The sequence below is a fragment of the Lissotriton helveticus genome, chromosome 7 (genome assembly GCF_964261635.1).
Source record: "Lissotriton helveticus chromosome 7, aLisHel1.1, whole genome shotgun sequence".
In the NCBI taxonomy this organism is placed as follows: Eukaryota; Metazoa; Chordata; class Amphibia; order Caudata; family Salamandridae; genus Lissotriton; species Lissotriton helveticus.
The window spans coordinates 1,719,253,277-1,719,279,139 of NC_136068.1; positions in this window are offsets into that span (position 1 = coordinate 1,719,253,277).

The window sequence follows — 25,863 nt, forward strand, 5'->3', positions numbered from 1 at the left end:
TTCTTTGGACGCCCCCTTGATCTCTTTGGCGGTGGGGGACTGCTGACTGGCCAGCGGCATCAGAGGACTCACCCCTCTCTGTTGGCGCAGGGGAGAATGGTGCACTGTCATCCTGCGGCACAACAGGAGGGGGCAGAGGTGTTGGTTGGGACACAGGCCTGTCCCTCTGCAACGCCACTTGTTGGGCCATGAGGTCCACCATTTGACCTAGACGTCTGTCGATGGACCTCATCAGCAGTATGAGCTCACTTAATAGTTCGTCCGACCGGCCACTTTGTCCCTGGACCTGTTTATATGTACTGATGACTCAGGTGAAGTGGTCCAGGGATGGTGTGCCAACCTCCTGATGTCTGGGGGGGACCCTGGCCCTCCCACTTGCCCTGCTGCCACGGACCTGTTGCCTCGCCATGGTGGGTCCTCGCACACTCTCCCTGCCCTCCACAGTTGGTGTTGTGTCCTGGTCGTCCCCTTGGACAGGGAATGTGCTGGTGGTGGTGGTGGCCGAGGTGGTAGCGGTGGAGGCACAGGCCGTGACAGCAGGGGTCTGCTGTGCAGTTGTTGTTGCAGCAGACATTGTGGTGGGGAGGATGGGGTCCTGGGCCCAGTTGGGCCTTGGCACACCAGATGGGCTGGCCTCAAGCTCATCGTCCAAACTGTCCTGGGAGTCTACATCCGTGAGTCCATGTACCGGGGGTGGAGACTGGCTCTGCTGGTTGATGTTGTCCACAGCAGCAAGATCTTCATCACCTGTGGAGTATATGGAAAATGGTCTGTGTTGGGCGATGTGCAGGGATTGTGTTAGCTGCATGTCATCTTCTGTCTGTACTCTACACAATTGAGACAACTTTTGTATTCTTGTTACAGGCAATACTGGCTGTTATTACATGGTGCATGCAAACATCATGAACTCATACATGTCCTGTGTCAATGCATTGCATGCAATTGGTGCCATGTGTAGTGTTGCAGGTCTCCTAGACAGAAACAGCTAGAGCTGTGAGGATGGCTACCTACCTGTGAGTCTGTTTGATAAACAGTGCAATGGCTGACACATGCTCCAGGGTGGGGGGGCCTCCATGCTGCTGGGGTGTGGGACAGGGGGCATGCTGGTAGTAGTAATACAGGCCTCCCACCCCCAAACAGTCCTCCATTACAAGATGGCTACCTACCTGTGAGTCTGTTTGATAAACAGTGCAATGGCTGACACGTGCTCCAGGGTGGGGGAGGCCTCCATGCTGCTGGGGTGTGTGACAGGGGGCATGCTGAGAGTAGAAGTAATACAGTCATCCCACCCCCAAACAGTCCTCCAATACAAGATGGCTACCTACCTGGATGGTGAGGATGAACAGTGCAATGGCTGACACATGCTCGAGGGAGGGGTGGCCTCCATGCTGCTGGGGTGTGGGACAGGGGGCATACTGGTAGTAGTAATATAGGTCTCCTACCCCCAAACAGTCCTCCATTACAAGATGGCTACCTACCTGTGAGTCTGTCTGTTAAACAGTGCAATGGCTGACACATGCTCCTGGGCGGGGGAGGCCTCCATGCTGCTGGGGTGTGTGACAGGGGGCATGCTGGGAGTAGTAGTAACACAGTCATCTCACCCCCAAACAGTCCTCCATTACAAGATGGCTACCTACCTGGTAGGTGATGGTGAACAGTGCAATGGCAGACACATGCTCCTAGGTGGGGGGCCTCCATGCTGCTGGGGTGTATGACAGGGGGCACGCTGGGAGTAGTATTAATACAGTCATCCCACCCCCAAACAGTCCTCCATTACAAGATGGCTATCTACCTGGTAGGTGATGGTGAACAGTGCAATGGCTGACACATGCTCCTGGGTGGGGGGTTTCCATGCTGCTGGGGTGTGTGACAGGGGGTATGCTGGGAGTAGTAGTAATACAGTCATCCCACCCCCAAACAGTCCTCCATTACAAGATGGCTACCTACCTGGTAGGTGAGAATGAACAGTGCAATGGCTGACACATGCTCCTGGGTGGGGGGCCTCCATGCTGCTGGCGTGTGTGACAGGGGGCATGCTGGGAGTAGTAGTACTACAGTCATCCCACCCCCAAACAGTCCTCCATTACACAATGGCTACCTACCTGGTAGGTGAGGGTGAACAGTGCAATGGCTGACACATGCTCCAGTGTGGGGGGGCCTCCATGCTGCTGGGGTGTGGGACAGGGGGCATGCTGGGTGTAGTAATACAGGCCTCCCACCCCCAAACAGTCCTCCAATACAAGATGGTTACCTACCTGTGAGTCTGTTTGATAAACAGTGCAATGGCTGACACGTGCTCCTGGGTGGGGGGGCTCCAAGCTGCTGGGGTGTGTGACAGGGGGCATGCTGGGAGTAGTAATACAGGCCTCCCACCCCCATACAGTCCTCCAATACAAGATGGCTACCTACCGGTGAGTCTGTTTGATAAACAATGCAATGGCTGACACATGCTCCTGGGGGGGGGCTCCATGCTGCTGGGGTGTGTGACAGGGGGCATGATGGGAGTAGTAATACAGGCCTCCCACCCCCAAACAGTCCTCCAATACAAGATGGCTACCTACCTGGTAGGTGAGGGTGAACAGTGCACTGGCTGACACATGCTCCTGGGTGGGGGGGGCCTCCGTGCTGCTGGGGTGTGTGACAGGGGGCATGCTGGGAGTAGTAGTAATACAGTCATCCCAAACAGTCCTCCAATACAAGATGGCTACCTACCTGGTAAGTGAGGGTAAACAGTGCAATGGCTGACACATGCTCCAGGGGGGTGAGGCCTCCATGCTGCTGGCGTGTGGGACAGGGGGCATGCTGGTAGTAGTAATACAGGCCTCCCACCCCCAAACAGTCCTTCAATACAAGATGGCTACCTACCTGGTAGGTGAGGGTGAACAGTGCAATGACTGACACATGCTCCAGTGTGGGGAGGCCTCCATGCTGCTGGAGTGTGGGACAGGGGGCATGCTGGGAGTGGTAGTGCAGGCTTCCCTCCCCCAAACAGGCCTCACAGTGAAGATGGCTGGCTACCTGTTAGGTGAGGCTGAACAGTGCAATGGTGTTTGGGTTGTGAAAGGAAGTACTTATCAGTGTTTTGTTTGGCATTTGTTTGTACTTACCAGCCTCCATTCCCACGGCTACTCCTGTGAGACTCTCAGGATGCAGTATGGCAAGCACATTCTCCTCCCATGGTGTGAATGTTTTCTGTGGGATGGGAGGGCCACTTTCAGTCACGTTCACTAGCTCCCAGTTCTTGCTCCTCTTCTCCTTGACAACCCTCTTGAGATCATGCCAGCGCTTCATGGTCTCCTTCTTGAATCGCGGGGTGGTCCCTACTGCATTGACCCTTTGGACTATCCTTTCCCACATTTGTGTCCTTGAGGCTAATGGTGTTTGTTGGACCAGGCTACCAAACAGTTGTGGTTCCACTCTCACTATCTCATTGACCATGACTGTCAACTCACCCTCTGTGAATTTTGGCATTTTCGGTGCTGCCATGGTGGTTGGTGTTTGCAGTGTTCGTGGGTGCAGGGGGGTGTGTGGTGGGTGTGGTGTTGAGGTGTGAGATGTGTTGTGTGCTGGGGAGTTTTTGGTGCTGGTGTGATGGTGGTAGTGGTGGTGATGTGTGTGTGCTGTGTTATTTTGACTCCCCTCTCAGATGTGGTGAATGCCCTTCTCTTCTGGAGTGTTGCAAAGAATTGTGGGCAGTGAAGGACCTGTATTTATACTCAGCTGTGTGGGTGTGTCCAATTGGGCCTTTGCTGTGAGGAGTATTGTGGGTGTTGTCCTGGGAGAGTTTTAAATTTTTTATGTTTTTGTTACATTGGTATGTGTTTTGTGTATTTGCGGGGCATGGCTACTTTGATTTGTGCTAAGTTAGGCATCGTTGCTGTGCTTTGGCTTCGTCCGCCATGTTTTTCATGTACTGTCCGTAGCGGTGGCTATGCTGCAGCTCTTCCGCTGTCTCTCCCATTCACTGCAGTGTGCGACCGCGGTGGTCGAAAACAGCGGTTCGTACTGCGGGACCATCGGGGAAATCCTAATTTCCCGTGCGGTGTCTCCGCTGTGCTTGTGGCGGGGTGTAGCTTTTCCGCTGCTTTTCCGACTGCAGCGGTCGGTTTTTGATTGTCACCGCCCGCGTCGGGCGGTTTTTGTTAGCCCGCTACCGCCGCAGTCGGTCTTTTTTGGCAGATAATCCTAATTTGACCGCCGGTTTATCAGCGGTCCTGGCGGGCGGTTGTTTTCCACCTCCATGGAGGTCGGGGTGAATTTCCGCCCACTATCCTAATGACCCCCTTAGTTTCCATAAAGGCTGGAGTCCGATGAAAAACGGTTCTTTCCAGCACCACAGCCAGATAAGGTAGCTGAGAGATTGAGCGATAATTTGATAAACCTTCGGAGTCTAAAGAAGGTTTCTTAAACAATGCAGTTACATCAGCGGCGTAGACTCTATTGGGGACAAGCACCGGCGACAGAGGCATCAATATTGGCTATCTGTCTCAAGGTACTGGCTCAGGATCTTGCACTATGTGATGGAGCTGGGTCAGCATGCATTCATGCAATCACAATGCAATGCCCAGGGAGATTTGGTGCCAGCCAGAAGAGTGTGCTGGTCAGATGCGGGCATGGACCGCCATCAAATCACTCTGAATGAAAATAATCCCTGCAATGGGAGTATTGTGGGTGTTGTCCTGGGAGAGTTTTAAATTTTTTATGTTTTTGTTACATTGGTATGTGTTTTGTGTATTTGCGGGGCATGGCTACTTTGATTTGTGCTAAGTTAGGCATCGTTGCTGTGCTTTGGCTTCGTCCGCCATGTTTTTCATGTACTGTCCGTAGCGGTGGCTATGCTGCAGCTCTTCCGCTGTCTCTCCCATTCACTGCAGTGTGCGACCGCGGTGGTCGAAAACAGCGGTTCGTACTGCGGGACCATCGGGGAAATCCTAATTTCCCGTGCGGTGTCTCCGCTGTGCTTGTGGCGGGGTGTAGCTTTTCCGCTGCTTTTCCGACTGCAGCGGTCGGTTTTTGATCGTCACCGCCCGCGTCGGGCGGTTTTTGTTAGCCCGCTACCGCCGCAGTCGGTCTTTTTTGGCAGATAATCCTAATTTGACCGCCGGTTTATCAGCGGTCCTGGCGGGCGGTTGTTTTCCACCTCCATGGAGGTCGGGGTGAATTTCCGCCCACTATCCTAATGACCCCCTTAGTTTCCATAAAGGCTGGAGTCCGATGAAAAACGGTTCTTTCCAGCACCACAGCCAGATAAGGTAGCTGAGAGATTGAGCGATAATTTGATAAACCTTCGGAGTCTAAAGAAGGTTTCTTAAACAATGCAGTTACATCAGCGGCGTAGACTCTATTGGGGACAAGCACCGGCGACAGAGGCATCAATATTGGCTATCTGTCTCAAGGTACTGGCTCAGGATCTTGCACTATGTGATGGAGCTGGGTCAGCATGCATTCATGCAATCACAATGCAATGCCCAGGGAGATTTGGTGCCAGCCAGAAGAGTGTGCTGGTCAGATGCGGGCATGGACCGCCATCAAATCACTCTGAATGAAAATAATCCCTGCAATGGGAGTATGTGTCTTGTCAAAGTCACAAGCATCACTTCAAACAGACTAACTGTAGGTGTTGGATTGAGTTGGCGTTGGTTTACTGTGTTATATGTTGCAGTGAAAGCATATTGTTCATGAAGAGTGGGGTGCACCGAGGTCCAAATATAGTGCCTTTGAGTTGTGATGGATGAATGTGCAATGTTCTGTACAATCCAGGCTGTGGGCAATGCCACTTGAGATGGTGCCTACTGGGTATCCAGGTGGGACTTAAATATGCTCCTATTCGTCTCTTACCTGAGGAATCTGTTAGGGTTCTAGTATCTATGCTGGAGTGGGTGTTAGGAGGATATGTCCTACTAGCATTTGGTCTTACAAACGTGAGAGCCTGAGGGATGTAGAATACATTTTCACCAAACAAAATAAAAACAATTTGCCTGTATTGAAAGGAAAAACATGTCAGATTTTGGGTAGGGGACAACCAATTTCTATGGGTTTTTTCTATTTGTCAAGTTCTTTTACGTTGAGGAATGTATGTGTTATGTAGGTGCTGCCACAGTGTTAGGCATAGTTTAACGGAGAAGACTCAACATCACAAACCCAGAGACTCTGGTCACTTGTTATAACAAAACTCTCTGTCACTCTATCACTGGTTGTAACGCCACTCTCTGTCACCTTTCACCTGTTGAAATACCACTCTCTGTCACCATACCACTGGTTGTAACACCACTCTCCGTCACCCCAGCAACAGTTGTAACACCACTCTCTGTCACCTCAACAGCAGTTGTAACACCACTCTCTGTCACCCTTATACCAGTTGTAACACCACTCTCTGTCACATTATTACCGGTTGTAACACCACTCTCTGTCACCTTATCACTGGTTGTATCACCACTTTGTTTCACCCTATCATAGGCTGTGACAACACTCTATGTCACCCTATCACAGGTTGTAACACCACTGTCACCCTATCCCTGGTTGAATCACCACTGTCTATGACCTTATCACCGATTGTAATACCACTCTCTGTCACCCTATCACCATTTGTAACACCATCATCTGTCAACCTATCACCAGTTGTGATACCTCCACTGTCAGCTTATCACCGGTTATAACACCCCTCTCTGTCACCTTATCACTGGCTGTTACACCACTTTTGTCATCCAATCACAGGTTGTAACATCACTCTCTTTTACCCTATCACTGGTTGTAACACTACTGTCACCATATCTCCGGTTGAATCACCATTATCTGTCACCTTATCACCAATTGTAACACCACTCTCTGCCACTGTATCTCCATTTTTAACATTATTCTCTGTCACCCTATCACCAATTATAATCCCACTGCTTGTCAGCTTATCACTGGTTGTAACACCACTCTCTGTCACCTTATCACTGGGTGTCACACAACTCTGTCACCATATCACCGATTGTAACACCACTTTCTGTCTCTCTATCACCAATTGTAGCATCACACTCTGTCATCTTATCACTGGTTGTAATACCACTATCTGTCACCTTATCACTGGTTGTAACACCACTCTGTCATCCTATCACTGATTGTAAAACCAATCTATGTCACCTCATTATTGGTTGTGATAGCACTTTCTGTCACCCTATCACTGGTTGCAATACACTCTCTGTCACCCTATCACCATTTGTAACACCATTTTCTGTCACCTTATCACTGGTTGTAACACCACTCTATGTCCCCCTATCACCAGTTTATCACCCCTGTCACCGGTTGTAATATCACTCTCGGTCAACCTGTCACTCGTAACACCACTCTCAGTCATCCTATCACCAGTTGTAACACCATCCTCTAGAACACTATCAATGGTTGTAATCGCACTTTCTGTCACCCTATCACTGGTTGCAACACCACTTTCTATCACTCGATCACCGGTAGTAACACCACTCTATGTCACACTATCACCAATTGTATTATCGCTCTCTAGTACTTTGTCACTGTTTGTAACACCACTTTGTGTCACTCTATCACACTTTGTAACACCACTCTATGCCACCCCATCAGCGGTTGTAATACCACTGTCACCCTATCACTGGTTATAACACCTCTCTCTATCATCTTATCTCTGTACCACTCTCTGTCACCCTATCACTGGTTTTAACACCACTCTGTCACCTTATCGCCGGTTGTCACACCACTCTCTGTCACCTAATCACCAGTTGGATCACCACCCTCTGTCACCCTATCACAATTTGTAACACAAATTTCTGTCACTCTATCACCGGTTGTAACATCACTTTCTATTATCTTAGCACCGGTTGTAACACCACTCTCTGTCACCCTATCACTGGTTGTAACAGCACTCTGTCACCTTATCGCCGGCTGTAACAACATTCTCTGTCACCATAGAACAGGTTATAACACCAATCTCTGTCACCTTATCAACAGTTGTAACATCACTCTCTATCATCTTATCACCGGTTGTAGAACCACGCTGTCACCTTATCCACGGTTGTAACAGCACTCTCAGTCACATCATCAATGGTTGTAACATCACTCTCAGTCATCCTATCACCAGTTGTAACACCACCCTCTAGAACACTATCACTGGTTTTAATCACACTTTCTGTCACCCTATCACTGGTTGTAACACCACTCTATGTCACCTTATCTGCGGTTGTAATACCACTGTCACCCTATCACTGGTTGTAACACCACTCTTTGTCACCTTATCACCAGTTGAACACCACTCTCGGTCACCTAATCACGGTTAGAACAGCAGCCTCTGTCACCCTATCACAATTTGCAACACAAATCTCTATCACCCTATCACTGGTTGTAACACCTCTCTGTCACCCTATCACTGGTTGTAACACCACTCTGTCACCTTATCGCCGGTTGTAACAAAATTCTCTGTCACCTTATCACTGATTGTAACACCACCCTCTGTCACCCTATCACTGGTTGTAACACCACCCTCTGTCACCCTATCACAGGTTGTAAAACCACTCTCTGTCACCTTATCACTGGTTGTAACACCAATCTCTGTCACCTTATCACCAGTTGTGACATCACTCTCTATCATCTTATCACCGGTTATACAACCACACTGTCACCTTATCCACAGTTGTAACAGTACTCTGTGTCACATTATCAATGGTTGTAATACTCTCTGTCACCATATCACTGGTTGTAACACCAACTTCTGTCAACCTATCACCAGTTTTAACACCACTCCCTGTCACATTATCAACAGTTGTAATTCCAATCTCTGTCACCGTACCACTGGTTGTAATACCGCTCTTTGCCGCCCTTTTCTTTAATTTTCTGACTTTGGTCCCTGACTTGAACTGTCCAACACAGTCAAGTCTTGGGGTAAAATTTGGTGCTTCACTGCTACATCCTTGTGTACTTCCTGTCTAAGTAAGTAAGTAGCAGAGTTGTATTGTTCAAAGTTAATTAAAACTGATACAAAGTTAAAGATAAGAAAAGGCATGCAAATAGTGCTCGCGACTAACTAAAACAATTGGTTAAAACCAGATAGGAGCATTTGCTGATTAAAAAAAATGATCATGCAAGTTGCCAGGACCGATTAGGTCTAATGTCCACAAGTCTGTTAGTTTTGCACTCTAAAAGCATTTGCCTGTTAGTTCATCACGTGTACTTTCTATCTGGTGAAAATTTACACTATTGTCCATCAGCTCAGCTAACTGGCGAGTCGTCATTTCAGAGATCTTCAACTCAGGACTTGACCACTGTAAAAAAACAAGCATTTGCAATGCAATAGGTCCCGCATTTGCGAGAGTTTAAGCTATTGGCATTGTGAATGACAACGCCTTTTCTTGATCTGTTTGGCTAATTAACACATAAATAAAAGGCATTGTCATTTACAATGTCAATAGCTCAAACTCTTCTAAATGTGAGGCTATTCAAAGAAGCGGCCGCCATTGTCCAGGGCTGCTTAGAAAGTGAAAGCACGCATGGTGAGCTGAATGTTGCAGGAAAACATGTTGTGCCTGCAGTAGGAGAAACTATTTAAAGAAAATAGTGCTTACAGACTAAAAAAGATGTACCGTGTAACAACCAAATTAAAAGGACCAGTCCTAATAGGAGGTTACAAATGAAGACAGGGCGGCACTAAGGAGGGATTAATAAGCCTATTAACGAATCAGAAGCCATCATTTACAAAGAACAATGACACAAGCCAGTGACAAATATGGGCGGAGAGTGGGTGGCGCTTCTATTGCATACTCAAATACAGCATGCCTCGCAGAGCAGAGCAGAGCATGCGCTGCCAGGCTGGACCTAAAAACAAATGTAATTGGTGATAGAGAATGCTCCAGAACACGTGAGTTAAAGAATCTTTTGCACATTTCGAGCATTGTCTGTGTGTTGAAAGAGAGGACCCCATTGTAGGTCAGTCTGGGCCTGGTGGTGGCACACCAAGTGTGTCCTCCCTGGAGAGCGATTGTGTTGCTGGAACATCTGCTGGACTTTTCACAGGGCATTAATGACTGTCCGTGGCAGGCTCCACTTGTCGGACCTTGGGGGTGAACTACCAGAATATCCATTTAAAATATCATCACACAAAAATATTGAATGCAGAGTATCAACTCCCTCAATATTGTGAAAGTATATCTGGTTAGTGAGTATTTGATTCATTTTCCTATCCTCCCTTGTTACAGAAAAGTCACCGCTTGCAGTGATATTCAGGTGGGTCTAGTGGGTGCCCACGGTACTGTGGATGACAACTGCCACCTCCTTCCTTCTCGCAAAGCCTCTTGAGCCCCCTCCAGCCCAATGTAGAAAATCCTGAGTGTGATTTGTTAGTCTCGAATAGGACCATGAAGTGTGGTGCCCCTAGCACTTCTATCCCCCCCACCAGCATTTAACACGTGATAGTGAAACCAGTTAGGCTTTCAACTGATCTCCTTTGAAATGTGTCCACTGCACCCACACTGCTATCAATCTGCAAAACGAGACGGATAGTGGTCCATCCTTGTTTTCAGTATGTCCCAGCATCAACCAACCCAAGGGAGAAGAACAAAGAGTCCACCCCCCTCACAACAGGACAGCTGTGGAGAATTCACCAATGAGGCGTATACTACTGGCGGCTGGCGTGATTTTGATTATGCTTTTAAATTATAACTACAGAGAGTGCACTGGTCCTGAGGAATGATGAGGCCCTATCTGACAGCTGAAACATGTTGACAACATTAAATTATTCTCACTCTCCTTTTGCAACAAATGTGTGCACTCTCTATCCCCCATTAAGTTGACCCACATCCCAAACCTTATATTGTATTGTCTGTTGCTAACCAGAATAGGGTCAGATTTGATAGCCAGCCCTCCATTGCTCATCAAACTTCATATGTATTAAAAATCCCCAGAAGTAACAGTCACAAAAACTACAGACAATTATAAGAAAGCTCTTCAAAAACTACTCACCTATGGTTAGGTGTTTCCTTGACAATTTACAATGAGAGAGGAAGTAATCAGCAATCTGCCCCTGCTGGTTGCCTGGAATACATTCACACACTAACACATTTCAGAGGCTTTTTTGGTACTAAGGGTCTTATCTGGAGTTTTGCAAATGGGTTACTCCATCTCAAACTTAACAGATATCTGGTCTGCCGTATTACAAGAGCAATATATCCTATGGCACTTATAATAAAGGTGGTGCTATATCCATCTCATTTGTGCCAGAATAAGCTTCCGCCAAACTCTAAATCAGGCTCTAAGTCCAGACCAAGACTTTGGCATTTTGGACCAAGTAATAAACAAAGTAATCACCACTATTCATTAGTCCTGACTCCTTGGATCTCTATTTTTCTCTGGCTGACTTGTTGTGTATAAAGTGCCCCTACACCATCTGGTGTATCGCTCCCAGCACCCCTGTTAGCCAGACACTGATTTTCTCTTTCATTTGGGAAGCCAGGAGACAAATGTTTATTTTCGGTGGTGAATTTTGTGCAAGTTAAATTCTGACAATTTTGTGTCTTCTTAGCGACTTGCCTTAAAAATGCTTCTGTTCCTCTGTGCATACAGGACCACTGAGAAACTAGGCTCTGAGTTCTGACATACCGCAGGCGTTTGATACATAGTAGCATGTTGTATATTTGACCGGAAGCTGCAGAAAGCCAGCCCATCATAAGATATATCAGTCTGGAAAGTCCACAAAGTTAATTAAGGAAAACTAAGCTCCTTTGCATGTTCCTTTTTTAGGTCTCGCCAAGAGAGACCTTTTGGAATCGCTTGAGCTTTTCCCCTAAAAACCTGCAACGTGTGCAGGTTTGGCGATCCCCTTCTGGGAGCGAGCTTTGACACCATATGTTTGTAATTAACTTGCAAACATATGGTGCCCCTGCTGGCTCCCACAAGGGAAACAGGTGCAGGCCCCCTTCTCTCACCCCTCCCCCAGCTGCCTCTTGTCAAGCGCGCGTGCTTGTTTTCATTAAAACCGCTAAACGCCGACATCCCATCTCCCCCCTCTGCCGTCTCACGCCTTGTCATTTGTTAACCAGAATGTGCTTTCTTCTCTCTTGTAAACGCTTGAATACCTTTTTGCCAAGTCCGCACTATATAAAATAGCAAACAAAAATGGCATAAGATTAAACAGTGGAAGGCAAGTTGCGCATCCCTTACACTCCTTAAAGCGCGGTTAATTATTTAGTTGCACCATTGAGAGTCTGATAAAATCGGTGTTTGTCAACCCAGGTAAGTAAGGGTGAAATACTATTTAATGATAATGTGTGGTTGTCCAGAAAAAGAGGGACTTTTTTTTCTTGCGTTTTACATAGCACGAACTAGACCCGAGACATTGGGTATCAGAGTACTCTACATGAGCACCAGTTTCGTTACAGAAGTACACATTCAAACGCACCGACTGCGCATAAGAGCAAAGGTTTGGGCGCCGGTACTCACTATTTTACAAATTAAGCACTGTGGCTGAAGACATCGGCAGTGCCAGTCTGTCTAATGGGGTTCTGTGTCACGTGAGTCAGTCACCTGACTTCTTTTATACCCAAACTTTTTTCTTTTTTTGCTTATTTTTCAGATTTTTTTACACCATTTAAAGTGACAGTGCATTATATAATTCAATGTGATATTGCATGAATGCTGCATTTGATTTTTGCAATCTTTACTGCTTGTAGCCATATCATTTCATTGAAAATCGTGGTAAGAATACCAATAAGAGCACTGTTGTCATGTTTCTACAGCCAATACTTGTGCAAAATTACGCAATGTTCCACAAAGTGCAACACAGTACAACCCATGTATATATCAATATATATAAATACAGTTTTACAATAGATGTATAAATACATTGTTAGAAACGGGACCTCTGGCTGGCCAAGGCTTGCGCCAAGGTCAGTCAGGGATCACCATTTCCAAGTCAGGGCTAGGGAGTCACACACCAAGATAACCCCCGCTCACCCTCTAGGTAACGTGGCGCGAGCAGCAAGGCTAATCTCAGAGGCGATGTGTAAAGCGTTTGCGCGCGCACCCCAGCGACAACAACCAAAGGCCCACCACAAAGGAAACTCCACACAAGGTTATATCAAAAATAGCCTTTGTATTATAATAATAAAAACACATTAGATAACACACACACTTTACAATGTGCCAACAGGCACGGGCAAGATTTACAAGGGATTATGTACAGGACAGGGCCACCTGGACCACTGTCAGGGGTATGCACTTTTTGAAATAGCACTTGTAGGTATAACACTTTAGCACATAAACATACAATGACTGTAACACAGAAATAGAAAATGTAGCATACAACCAGTAACTACTGGTAAAGGGAAAATACCTCCTACGCCACCCTAAACACTGTAGGGAAATCACGCAGGGAACTAGGACCTTATCATCAGGACCTATGGAAGGAAAACCTATCACCTAAGCAAGTCACATTTAGCAAAGGGAAGGAAACCTAAAATAATCACCTAGGCAAGTAACATTTAGCAAAGGCAATAAAACATCAACATTCCTCTAAGCAGGTAACTTTTAGCAAAGGGAAATAAAAGCACAAGGCATTACCTAAGCAGGTCACTTTTAGCAAAGGTAATGACACAAACAATCCTCTAAGCAGGTCACTTTTAGCAAAGGGGAATAAAAGAACAAAGAATTACCTAAGCAGGTCACTTTTAGCAAAGGTAATAACAAACAAGAATTGCACCTGAAACATTAAAACACATTCAGAGGTGCAGGTAGAACATTTGCGCAGAAATCAAATAAGCAGGAATCATAAATTGCGCAGGGTGCACATGGCACAACATTAGAAATGTCCCTCAGGCCAACTGGCCTCGAAAGGGGCGGAATGCCCTGAGTCTCAAAGTCAGGGAAGGCTGCGCAGGCAGCACAGCACACAAAAGCCTAAACGTAGCAACTTGTCCACTAAGTGCTGGACAGTTGTAAATATGAACTGGCAATGTTGGAGCCAGGAGGGCTCAAGAACAAAGTGGGGAGACACAGTGTGGGAGCCTCGGGGCTACAACCAACTAGCTACCTGTGTCCCCCTAGAGCCTCTGTGGCTCGCAAAGTAAAATAGGCAATGTAGAGCTTCAGTGCTCTAAATTAATAAAATGCCCCCAGAACCTCCTGTGGGCTCTAACTAAATAGGGGCGAGAGCCTCGTGGGCTCAAAGACAATGTGGCCGGGAGCCTCGCTGGGCTCGAAGAACAACTAGGGGCAATGAGCCTCGCCGGGCTCGCAATGAATAAATGGCCCCCGGAGCCTCTTGCTCCCACCAGGAAATGCACACACATTGGAGCGGCCCTCTGCCAACCGGGGCCGCTCTGGAGAGACAAAGAACCCTGTCCCTCACTCACCGGCACATCGCGGGGGCAGGAACACTGCCGGCTCGCCTCGCGCTGCTCCTCTCTCTCGCCGGCGAGGCGGGACTTCCGGTCGGCCTCTGAGGGGCCGCGCTGTGATTGGCCGGTCGGCCAGATACTTCCGGGTCGTCGCGGGCAGCGCGGCGGCTCGTACTAGGCAGGCAGGCGGGCTCTAAGTACCCGAGGAGTGGGCTCCCTCGTGGTAATTTCCAAAATCCAAGTACGGGGCAATGCCGGGTGGCACCGGCCTTAAATAAAATATAAAGCGAGGTAGGCACTCGCGATGCGCCGCAAATCGGCGAAATCAGGCGGGCAGATGCCGGGTGGGCACCGGCTGTACAACGAGCGCTCCCCAGCGCACGGGGACAAGGCACAGCGCTCTTAAGCGCTTAGGGGCTAAAGAAAAGCGCTCCTAGCGCTAGAGATATCAGCAAAGCGCTATTGAGCGCTGGGGCACCAGGAAAGCGCTATAAATCAAATAAGAGCGCCTCCAGGCACTCTAAGCAAAAGCAAAAGCTCCAGCAGGGACTGGAGGCAGGCAGAGGGGCAGGGCAGGGCCAGAGCCAGCACACTGGGTCTCCAGGCAGGGAGACAGTCCAAGTGGCGGTCCTCCTGGCCCCAGCAGCAGCAACAGCCCCCTCTGGCAAGGATCCACAAGTAGAACAATTTCTGTGGGGACACAGCCCCATTTTTATACCATGAATTCCTTTGTTAGGAGGTGCAGGGTGGGGGGGAAACCAGTTGCAGCTGGCTTGGGAGTACCCTTGATGGCCCAACCACCCCTTTCATTCACTGGGGAGGCTAGGGTCATTAGACAAACCACAGGGGGCGGAGCCAGCATTGTGTGGGTAAAACCCAGCCCATCCAGGACACAGATCTACTCCTCCCACACATCACTCATGCTGATCTCACACTCACCACCGGGCAGACCCATCCAGACTTCCTGGAGCCTGGCATGCCAGCCAGCTCCAGCCAATCACGCTCCACCATCCTCACTGCACACATACATCAATGTCCAGAAGTAGCACTTCCCTTCTAGACACATACATGCCGCAGACACCATCTTGCAGCATTCACTCTCACGAGTTCATACATACTAAACTCGAGCCTGCACTCCCCACACATCAGGAACTACCAGGGCACACACATTCCCCATGCATTCCTATGGGAGGGCAGGCCAGCCATACTACACGCACACACTTTCACTCTGGGACACAGGGAAAAAGTGCGCCAAGACCCAAAAATCACTACACAGGGTCACAAATAAAGGCAAAAAGATTAGGGGTGAACCTGCCCTAAGGCCCAAGTCTAACACGACCCCCTTCCAGCCAAAACGCAGGGCAGACCGATCACCACCGTGATGGGCTTCCCTGCTTGGGGCGATAAAACAAGGACGCGGGCCCACAACTGCAGGGACACCCTCCTGTTTTACGCCACGGTGAACCCCTAGGGTTCCTTCTAAAACTACTGTAGGGACTAACTGGGGTACCCCACTGATACTCTCCAGCTGCCCTCGGCCAGGACCAGGCCCTAGGCCATTCAGGTACCACTGGATCCTGCCTACTCACAAAGTGGGGGGTAGTAACCCCTGGCACATAATAGCCATGCTCCACTCTTCCTGTCTGTAAGACAGGGCTAGACTGCCACTGGTTCTCCAGCCTAGGGTCTACAACCTTAGGTGGACCAGGAGTCTCAGGGAAGGCTCTCCTCCCCTTACCTCTTCTCCTAGGGTTCCTCCTCCTCCTGCGAGGGGTTCCCTCTAAACAACATTCTCCCAACCTAGGGTTTAACCCCTCAGGTTGCACCGGGGTCAGAGGTGGGCTCTCCCACCCTCTGCACCCCCTTCCAGAGTCCTGCTCCCTCCCAACCGGGGCGGTACATCTGGAAAAAGAACTGGTCAGGACACTGATTACAGTAGTCCCACCCTTCAGGTCAGGCGGATCCTGAACCTGGCCTTCCAACCTCCGGTCTACAACCTTTGGTGGAACCAATGCCTGGCACTCCAGGACTTCTGGGGACTCACATCCTATCCCCAAATCACTCCTTTCACTGGACTTCTGTACTCTCCCTACTGGAGCGGTACTGCCAGACTCTAGAACCATGGAAGCTCCGCTTACAGATGCTCCAGGTCCTCTACCCACTAGGAGATCTCCCTCAAGTGAACTAACAGGCAAGTCTAGGTTCCCTTCCTGGTGTTCCCTAAAGAAACCATCCAGGCTCTGTGACAGGGCTTCGGGCATCTGGGGACTCTCGGTCACACACTCACTCCCGCTCCACTGAGACAGGCAGTCAGCCCCTACACCCTTCTCACTAACCAAGGACCTAGCTGGGCTACTCTCACCCTCCTCCACCACACTGGGCTGGAAGACACCTGACCCACTATTGTTGGAATCACTCACTAGTGACTCAAAAGAACCTCTCGCACTGTCCCATCGGTCTGCTTCCTTTGCAAGCTCCCAAGGATCAAAGGTCAGCCCCAACAGGTGTTGCCGCAACTCCGGCCGACAATGACTGAGCACCTTTTCCTTGAGAATAAGACAAAACAGTTTGTCAAAATCATGTTCCGTGGGAACCTCTAACCACTCAATCAGTGCACACTGACAGTCCTCTGTAAACTCCTCCCAAGACTGGTGAGACAGTTTCCTACTGTCCCTGAACTGCAACCTATACTCCTCTTCTAGGGAAACAGGTACCATACTCGGGGAACTGGGAGTGGGACTGTCTACACTTATATTTAAAAAGCTGCCACCACTGGACTCCACCCTCTCTGGGGAATCCAGACAATTACAACTGTGCGCAGGGAAGAGTCTATCCTCTAGGGCTGCTCTCTCACGGATGATGGCCCTTCTCTCCACCTCTATCCTCTCCTGCGCTAAGAGTCTTTCGATCTCTAGCTGCGCCATAGCCTGGGCATGCTCTAACATGAGCTGTTCCATCGCTAACTGATGCTCCCTTTCTTTCTCCCTATCTTCCTACTCTTCTGGGGACAGGACAAGGGATGTGGCGCTGGTACTGACACTGGACTCAGCAAGGGACTCCCTACCTATGGGGTCCTCACTATCTGCTGATATCCATCCACTGTCATCATCATACAACTCACATTCTTCAGGGCTCCCAACAGACTCACCATCCTCATGACGTGCAGCCCGGGCCCTCTCTCTCTCACTGTGCTCAAGATCCCACTGACCCTTTTGCCATTGGATCAGGCTGTCCCTAAGCTGGGACTGAGTATCCAACTCACTCACCTCCATGCCTCCCTCTTCACAGAATCTGACCAGCTCTGACCTACTGTACCTAAAAAGACAACAGAGATCAAAAACAGGCTCCATTTTGGCGGACGTTCTCAAGAAGAGTTTGACACAGGGAACCTGGGGGTCTGAGCTTACACAGGAGTACACAATTAACACAATTCAGCAAGATTCCTATCTTAGAGAACTTGCACTCCACTGTCCAGTGTAACACACCACTCATTCACACACACCCTCCCCTCGGACCGGTAAGGCAGTTTCTACCACCCCTGATTTCTCAACCTGACCACAAGTGACACAGGTACCAAACTCTGGAAGCAGGGCGGGGAACAAATGTACTGGACAGAAATTACAAAATGACACCTTTCAGGAGAAGCAAAACTGAACTTCCCTAAAAAACAATAATCCCAAAAATGTGGTTATCTAAAATTGCAGAGCTTTGAAGTGTGGCCTGTCGCCACTGTGGTACAACGCAAACGCAAGTCCAATCCGCACCGCTAGCCACCAATGTTAGAAACGGGACCTCTGGCTGGCCAAGGCTTGCGCCAAGGTCAGTCAGGGATCACCATTTCCAAGTCAGGGCTAGGGAGTCACACAGCAAGATAACCCCCGCTCACCCTCTAGGTAACGTGGCACGAGCAGCAAGGCTAATCTCAGAGGCGATGTGTAAAGCGTTTGCGCGTGCACCCCAGCGACAACAACCAAAGGCCCACCACAAAGGAAACTCCACACAAGGTTATATCAAAAATAGCCTTTGTATTATAATAATAAAAACACATTAGATAACACACACACTTTACAATGTGCCAACAGGCACGGGCAAGATTTACAAGGGATTATGTACAGGACAGGGCCACCTGGACCACTGTCAGGGGTATGCACTTTTTGAAATAGCACTTGTAGGTATAACACTTTAGCACATAAACATACAATGACTGTAACACAGAAATAGAAAATGTAGCATACAACCAGTAACTACTGGTAAAGGGAAAATACCTCCTACGCCACCCTAAACACTGTAGGGAAATCACGCAGGGAACTAGGACCTTATCATCAGGACCTATGGAAGGAAAACCTATCACCTAAGCAAGTCACATTTAGCAAAGGGAAGGAAACCTAAAATAATCACCTAGGCAAGTAACATTTAGCAAAGGCAATAAAACATCAACATTCCTCTAAGCAGGTAACTTTTAGCAAAGGGAAATAAAAGCACAAGGCATTACCTAAGCAGGTCACTTTTAGCAAAGGTAATGACACAAACAATCCTCTAAGCAGGTCACTTTTAGCAAAGGGGAATAAAAGAACAAAGAATTACCTAAGCAGGTCACTTTTAGCAAAGGTAATAACAAACAAGAATTGCACCTGAAACATTAAAACACATTCAGAGGTGCAGGTAGAACATTTGCGCAGAAATCAAATAAGCAGGAATCATAAATTGCGCAGGGTGCACATGGCACAACATTAGAAATGTCCCTCAGGCCAACTGGCCTCGAAAGGGGCGGAATGCCCTGAGTCTCAAAGTCAGGGAAGGCTGCGCAGGCAGCACAGCACACAAAAGCCTAAACGTAGCAACTTGTCCACTAAGTGCTGGACAGTTGTAAATATGAACTGGCAACGTTGGAGCCAGGAGGGCTCAAGAACAAAGTGGGAAGACACAGTGTGGGAGCCTCGGGGCTACAACCAACTAGCTACCTGTGTCCCCCTAGAGCCTCTGTGGCTCGCAAAGTAAAATAGGCAATGTAGAGCTTCAGTGCTCTAAATTAATAAAATGCCCCCAGAACCTCCTGTGGGCTCTAACTAAATAGGGGCGAGAGCCTCGTGGGCTCAAAGACAATGTGGCCGGGAGCCTCACTGGGCTCGAAGAACAACTAGGGGCAATGAGCCTCGCCGGGCTCGCAATGAATAAATGGCCCCCGGAGCCTCTTGCTCCCACCAGGAAATGCACACACGTTGGAGCGGCCCTCTGCCAACCGGGGCCGCTCTGGAGAGACAAAGAACCCTGTCCCTCACTCACCGGCACATCGCGGGGGCAGGAACACTGCCGGCTCGCCTCGCGCTGCTCCTCTCTCTCGCCGGCGAGGCGGGACTTCCGGTCGGCCTCTGAGGGGCCGCGCTGTGATTGGCCGGTCGGCCAGATACTTCCGGGTCGTCGCGGGCAGCGCAGCGGCTCGTACTAGGCAGGCAGGCGGGCTCTAAGTACCCGAGGAGTGGGCGCCCTCGTGGTAATTTCCAAAATCCAAGTACGGGGCAATGCCGGGTGGCACCGGCCTTAAATAAAATATAAAGCGAGGTAGGCACTCGCGATGCGCCGCAAATCGGCGAAATCAGGCGGGCAGATGCCGGGTGGGCACCGGCTGTACAACGAGCGCTCCCCAGCGCTCGGGGACAAGGTGTTGAAAATTAGTACGGTTTGGTGAACATTATCTGCGCCATCTTGCCTCTTCCCCTGATGCCACACTTTTGTCGTGCGCACCCGCCATTTTAAGATGCCCTGATCAGAACGAACCCTTCCGCATGCCGCTGGCCCCTGACATAGCCCTTCGCCCTCACTAAGCCTGCACGCTGACCAACCCCCCTGCTTGCACCTGCCTTGAATCATAAACCCCTCTTCGGCGCTGCTCTGCCCCAGGCCCTCATCCTGTTCCCAGCGCGACACCTCCCTTCTTCCCTTTCATGATCCCCGGCCCTTAGATGCAAACCCCCTTTTCCCCGTGTGCCCGTTTGTCTTCCCCGTTCCCAGGCCGACACCCAGCTCTGCCGATACTATCCCTTGCCCCTCCCCGTGCAATAGAAAGCTTCCCTCATCAAAGGACCCCCGAGTTGATCAAAGCCCCCACCCCATGAGATCCGATCGAACCCCGCATTCCATGAATTGGCGGAATATCCAGCTGCGCGATAGTCATCACCTGCTGTGACCAGGGTGGGGACTTCTACTGTAGATATGTGTGGGAACGGGCCCGAAGGGGGATTCCGGGAATGTCTTTCCGTACATCAAAGCTTTATCATATGTATGTAAACTGTAATAAAAACCACAAACACTGTATATAAGGGGCCAGGCCTCAAACGTAAGTTAGAGCACCTCAGAACGATACCTGCTGTCCGTTTTGCTGTGTTCTCCTCCGGAGAGAATAAAAACCTTGTTTCCTGCTTTCCAGTCTCCAGCGCCTGCCTCTTCATTGATTAAATAACTAGAGGGTCACAGAGGCAATACCGCCGGGCAAATATCGATTGTCCCCGACCCGACTCAGGTTTTAACAATTGGCGTCCCAAGCGTGGGGCCCATCAGCGACTCGTGGATCCAGTGGGAGAGGTCCCGACGACAGAGTGAACGACTGCAACGATCGGGAGAGCTCTTGCCCAATAGACCCTCGTCTGGCAGCCGATCATCCGAACTTCACTAGCTCCGAACAGACCTCTCTCGAGTGATCTACGGTCCTGACTGGGAACCATTAGGAGTGCCGTGAGAAATACGAGAAAAAGAGGACGAACGGGCGCTGGATTCGGAAGACAAGAAACTGTCCGTACGGTCCGGGTAAGGTCGTGTAAACACGACAAGTGCGAAATAATTGCTTGATTGTTTAAATACTAGTATTGCTCGTTATTTGACTTATTTGGAGATTCACTGTCTGCACACGGAGAAACAGTAGGCTCTTTCCCTTTTGCAAACAGTGAAGGATAGGTAACGCAGCCGTCGTACCTATTTTTCTCCCCCACTGATTCTATTATTTATTAACGGTTTTCAGGAGATTCCCTCTCCCACACTGATTAACTGGGTTCCTTGACCCCGAACTGCGGTTCACAGATTGTCTTCTGGAGATTCTCTGTCTGCAAACAGGGAATAACAGATTCCTCTTTACGGATAGTGAAAGGGTAGAGGACGCAGACTTTTGCGCCCCTGCTTACTCTCCCCATTGATTCTATTCTAGTTCTTTATCATTGATTGTTCTTTATTATTGATTATTCTTTGATATTCGTTCATGAGGTATTCACTGCCTGCAAACAACGTAGAATAGAAATATTCTGTCTAGTCTTTGCACACAGTGATAAGATAGGCAGTGCTGACTTTTTGTCCCTCGTTGCGAGCCGTCATGTCTGTCTTCTCCCCATTGATTGATACTTGGTTCAACCCGGACCGTCTGTTAGAGGTGGATCATCTAGCCCCGCTGGAGGGTACCCCTAATAAGGACATGTTCATAAACTATGGATTAGTTACCATAGCCTATAATAAATTGTGGCACAGGTATACCAAAGAAAGTCAAGACAAACAGTGGCCACTGATAGGATCCTTCGACCTTGATAAAATAGAAACGTTAGAAATAGCCCTTCGTAATAATAAGACGACGCCTATTATGCTCGACAGTCTCGGTATGTGGCGAAGAGAGGCAATGCAACGACAGAAAAAAGACGAGGACAGAGCAGGTAGAGGAACATATCAACAGGACAACCCCTGGACACCACGACCCGAAGGTTATCCCCCGACACTACGCACAGGACGGCCAGACTTAGGGCCAGACCAATGTGCTTTTTGTAGATATGTCGGACACTGGAAAGCCCAATGCCCGACTCTACTGAGCGTGAGTAGGGGCAGAGGGCCGACAGGAGTAACAGGCCAACAGAAAGGGAAAGGGCGCGAGACAAAGAAGAATCAGACTCACATGGACAGACCAGATAGAACCACCACGTTCGATTATGCCCGATGGCACAGATTTCGCCAGAACAATTTCAGCGGCATGTTCGAGTTTTCCTAGGTCGGACAATATAAAAACGGGAACCCAGCCTAGTTCTAAGTTAACAGACGGAAAAAGATAATTTTGGCCAAATAATCACTGTTTTATGTTTGTCTTCGGATCTTGCGTGTCATACTTTTCTACTACCCCCCGTCTGAGTTTGTGTGTACGTAATATATGAATCTGCGTCATCCCCCTGCACGTGCTTCCATGTTACATAAACTATGTTAATAGAAATTTTAGCATGAAACAACCTGGAAAGAAAGAAATGGGAAACGAAATCAGTAAGCCACTGATAAACACAAACTTTTATTTTAACATAACAGGCAAGAGAAAACACAATAACGCTAGAAAAACAAGAACGGTAAACTGTAGAACATGAAAGTCAATAGAACATTCGCCCCCCCCACATTCTGGAACCTTCCAAAGTAGGGCAGGGTTACGGCTACGCCCAACCAGCGGCAACCCATATAAGGCGGGCCCTGCTGCCAACTCTTGGTCAGGAAATCTTAACGTATGGGGGAGCCGGAGGAGAGGCAGGAGCCAGCAGCCTGGGCAGTTGTAGGTAGTCCCGCCACATGTCCAGAGAAGAACGAGGCACCTCTTTCTTTTCCCTTCCGTAACAACCGCAGCAGCTCTGGGCGGCGGGATGCCCTGTCCATACCTCTGCAGGAATGCGTCCAGGTCGGGCTGGGAGGGAGAGGCGACGCGGACGAGCCTCTCCCACCTCCACCGATAGGAGGTCTCCCAGCCCCCGGCCCAACGCCGAACACCCCCAGTCAGGCGATGGTGCCCCAATACTTGCGCAGCACCGAACGTGCAATGGTGCCCATATTTTCGGAACACTGAACCTGCAATGACTGCACCGATACTTGCGGAGCACCGAGTGTGCGCCACAGATGGCCATACTCCCACGGCACGGAGCACACGACTTGAGAAGCACCGGATGGGGAGAGACCTTCGTGCGGGCCGATGAAAAAGAGCAGCATGGGGTGCCCCGGAAGAAGGAGACGGCGCGAACGAGTCTCCCTCGCCCCCAGGTGGGGGCATCACAGCTGCACCCCAGCCGAACGTCCCGCTCTCACAAAACAGAGCCCTCTTCCTTTCACTCCGAAGGGTCTCTTCCACTCTTGCAAACTCGACGAGAGTGGCCCCTGTAGGGCCTCAAAATGGCGTCTGGGTCCGCTGGAAGGCGGGCCCCGGCCGCTAGAGTAACTTTGACCAGCAATATAACTCGGACACTTGCCCACTGGGGCACGAGCCCCCATCTCCGACAGCATCTCCGCAGCCTCGAAGATTCTACAAAGGTCCTCGGCGGAGCCTTCGGCCTCTGCAGGCTTCCGGTAAGGGACGGCTGCCTTGATCGCCAACGAAATAAACGTGACATTGCCACTCCCTCTGTTAGCATGAATTCTAGAACTGCCGAAAAGGACTCTGGTCCAACTGCCAGTAATGGGAAACATTTCCCCCTGATGCTACTTCCGGACTGAGCCGGCCCCGCCCAAAATGGCTCCGGTATCAAGAGGGACTTGCGAACACCTCGTGGTGTTCCTTCGCACTAATACAAACTTGATGTTCTGAGACTTATATGATCCTTCGTACACTTGGCTAGAAAAGACAAGGAGAGTTCACTCGACGAACATTGTGAAGGGGTCCCGTTAAAAATGTCGATTACAAATGTGCGGTGTATTATATTTTCGTTGCTGGTGTATAACCCCATTTATGACGCACACATACGGTATGCATATAGGAAATCTGATTGCGACTATTATGATTATGCTTCTAAATTATGAAATAAATGCCCCGAACCCCCAGCCAATTAATAGACGTTTTAGTTTCTTACAAATGAATGAATAAAACTTTCCAATGTATTTATTGCTGCAAGACGACACCCCCACTGTACGCACTTTAGCCATTGCCACGTCCGGCCAAATACGACCGCACCCTCATAATCCACGTGCTGGAATGATTTTGCCAAATAAAGGTTTTCGAAACTATGGACGGGTATTGCATGCTTTATTTTAAAAATGTGGGATCGGTGGGAAAGTTCTTTTCTGTGCACCCTACTCTGCTCTCTCTTTAAGGTTAAAAAAAAAAAAGAAAGATGGTTGCCCAGCCCTGGAGGTCAGATCGGATCGACAACACGACACTCTGCCTTCAAAGTACGCGACTGAGTCATGAACTCTCGCATGGAGGAAGACCTCGGCTTCCAAGGATGGGTAAAACGAACGGTGTAAATGGGGAATGTAAAAGAAGGGTGAAATGAAATGATGTAAATATTATTAAGTACAACGCTCGAAGGTACTAGGGAACAGAGTTGACCAAAGAACTAATGAACCGCAGAATGTCACAACGTTGAAGGAGATTTAAGGACCCCGATAGCTAGATGCACCTACCAACTGGATACCTCACACTAGGTATCTTTGGTTTTCTTCTTAACGTTTTCCTACACCCGACCTATAAGGGCACACTGCCCCTCTCCCCTCCCGACCCCAGAAACCATACCCCCGGGACTCTGCCCCGAGGAGGAAAGACGAGTAAGAGGTAAGTAAAGGACTTATGAATCCATGTATTTGAATATGCGCGAATGCTGTCTCCCCCACCCCCTTTTTTCCTCCCTCTGCAGGTTACATCAGAGATTACAGCCGAGGTATGGCGAAGACCTGAAGCCTTGCCATGTCTAAATGTACGAAGCAGACTAGCGCTGCAAGGTGGTGCCTAAGCACGCCTACTAACTACTCACGTATCGAACAAACCCGTAAAATTAGTATGACCTGATAAAAAGTGATCACCCTTAAACCAGACCACACGAATGAACCCATGTCACGTATGATGCGAAACTATGAGAGAATGTGTGTGTGTGTGACTGAGGCGTTGACCCAACTGGTCGAAGGACCGAGAATGCGAGAAAGTGCGACAAAATGGTACCTCCTTTCTTCTTTCCTTTTTCTCAAGGCACGTCCCCTCTACCCTGCCTAATGCTCAAACTGCATGATTACAAGATTCTAACGCAGACCCGTGAATGTCCTTTACTGTGTAATGCACTAAATAGCCTTTCTTGAATACACTGCCACCCTCTCTGTTGCACGTGTACTATTTAGCCTGCCGTTGCGCTCTCTCTCTCTCTCTCTCTCTCTCTCTCTCTCTCTCTCTCTCTCTCTCTCTCTCTCTCTCTCTCTCTCTCTCTCCCTCTATTTTTGCACTCCCACTCTTCCGAGTGATTAGCCCCGAAATTGGCAGACTGCCACCCCTAGCACACCACCTAATTGGCTTCAAATACCGTCAGTATTTGCACAAAAACTTGTCTTTAATACAATCACCCTGAGACCGCGTCATTACCTCTCCTTTTCCGCTAGAAGTCAATGAACCGAGGTTGGGCCGTAAGGGAAAGGACAGGTAAGACGACAAAGGTTCCCTAATCTGACCCGTAATAAGGGAATTACATGTCAAACGGCTCCTATGGTATAAAAAAAAGGACCTCAGAATACGCGACCCTCCCCGCCCCGAATTGTCGCAATACCCAAACAGGAAAAA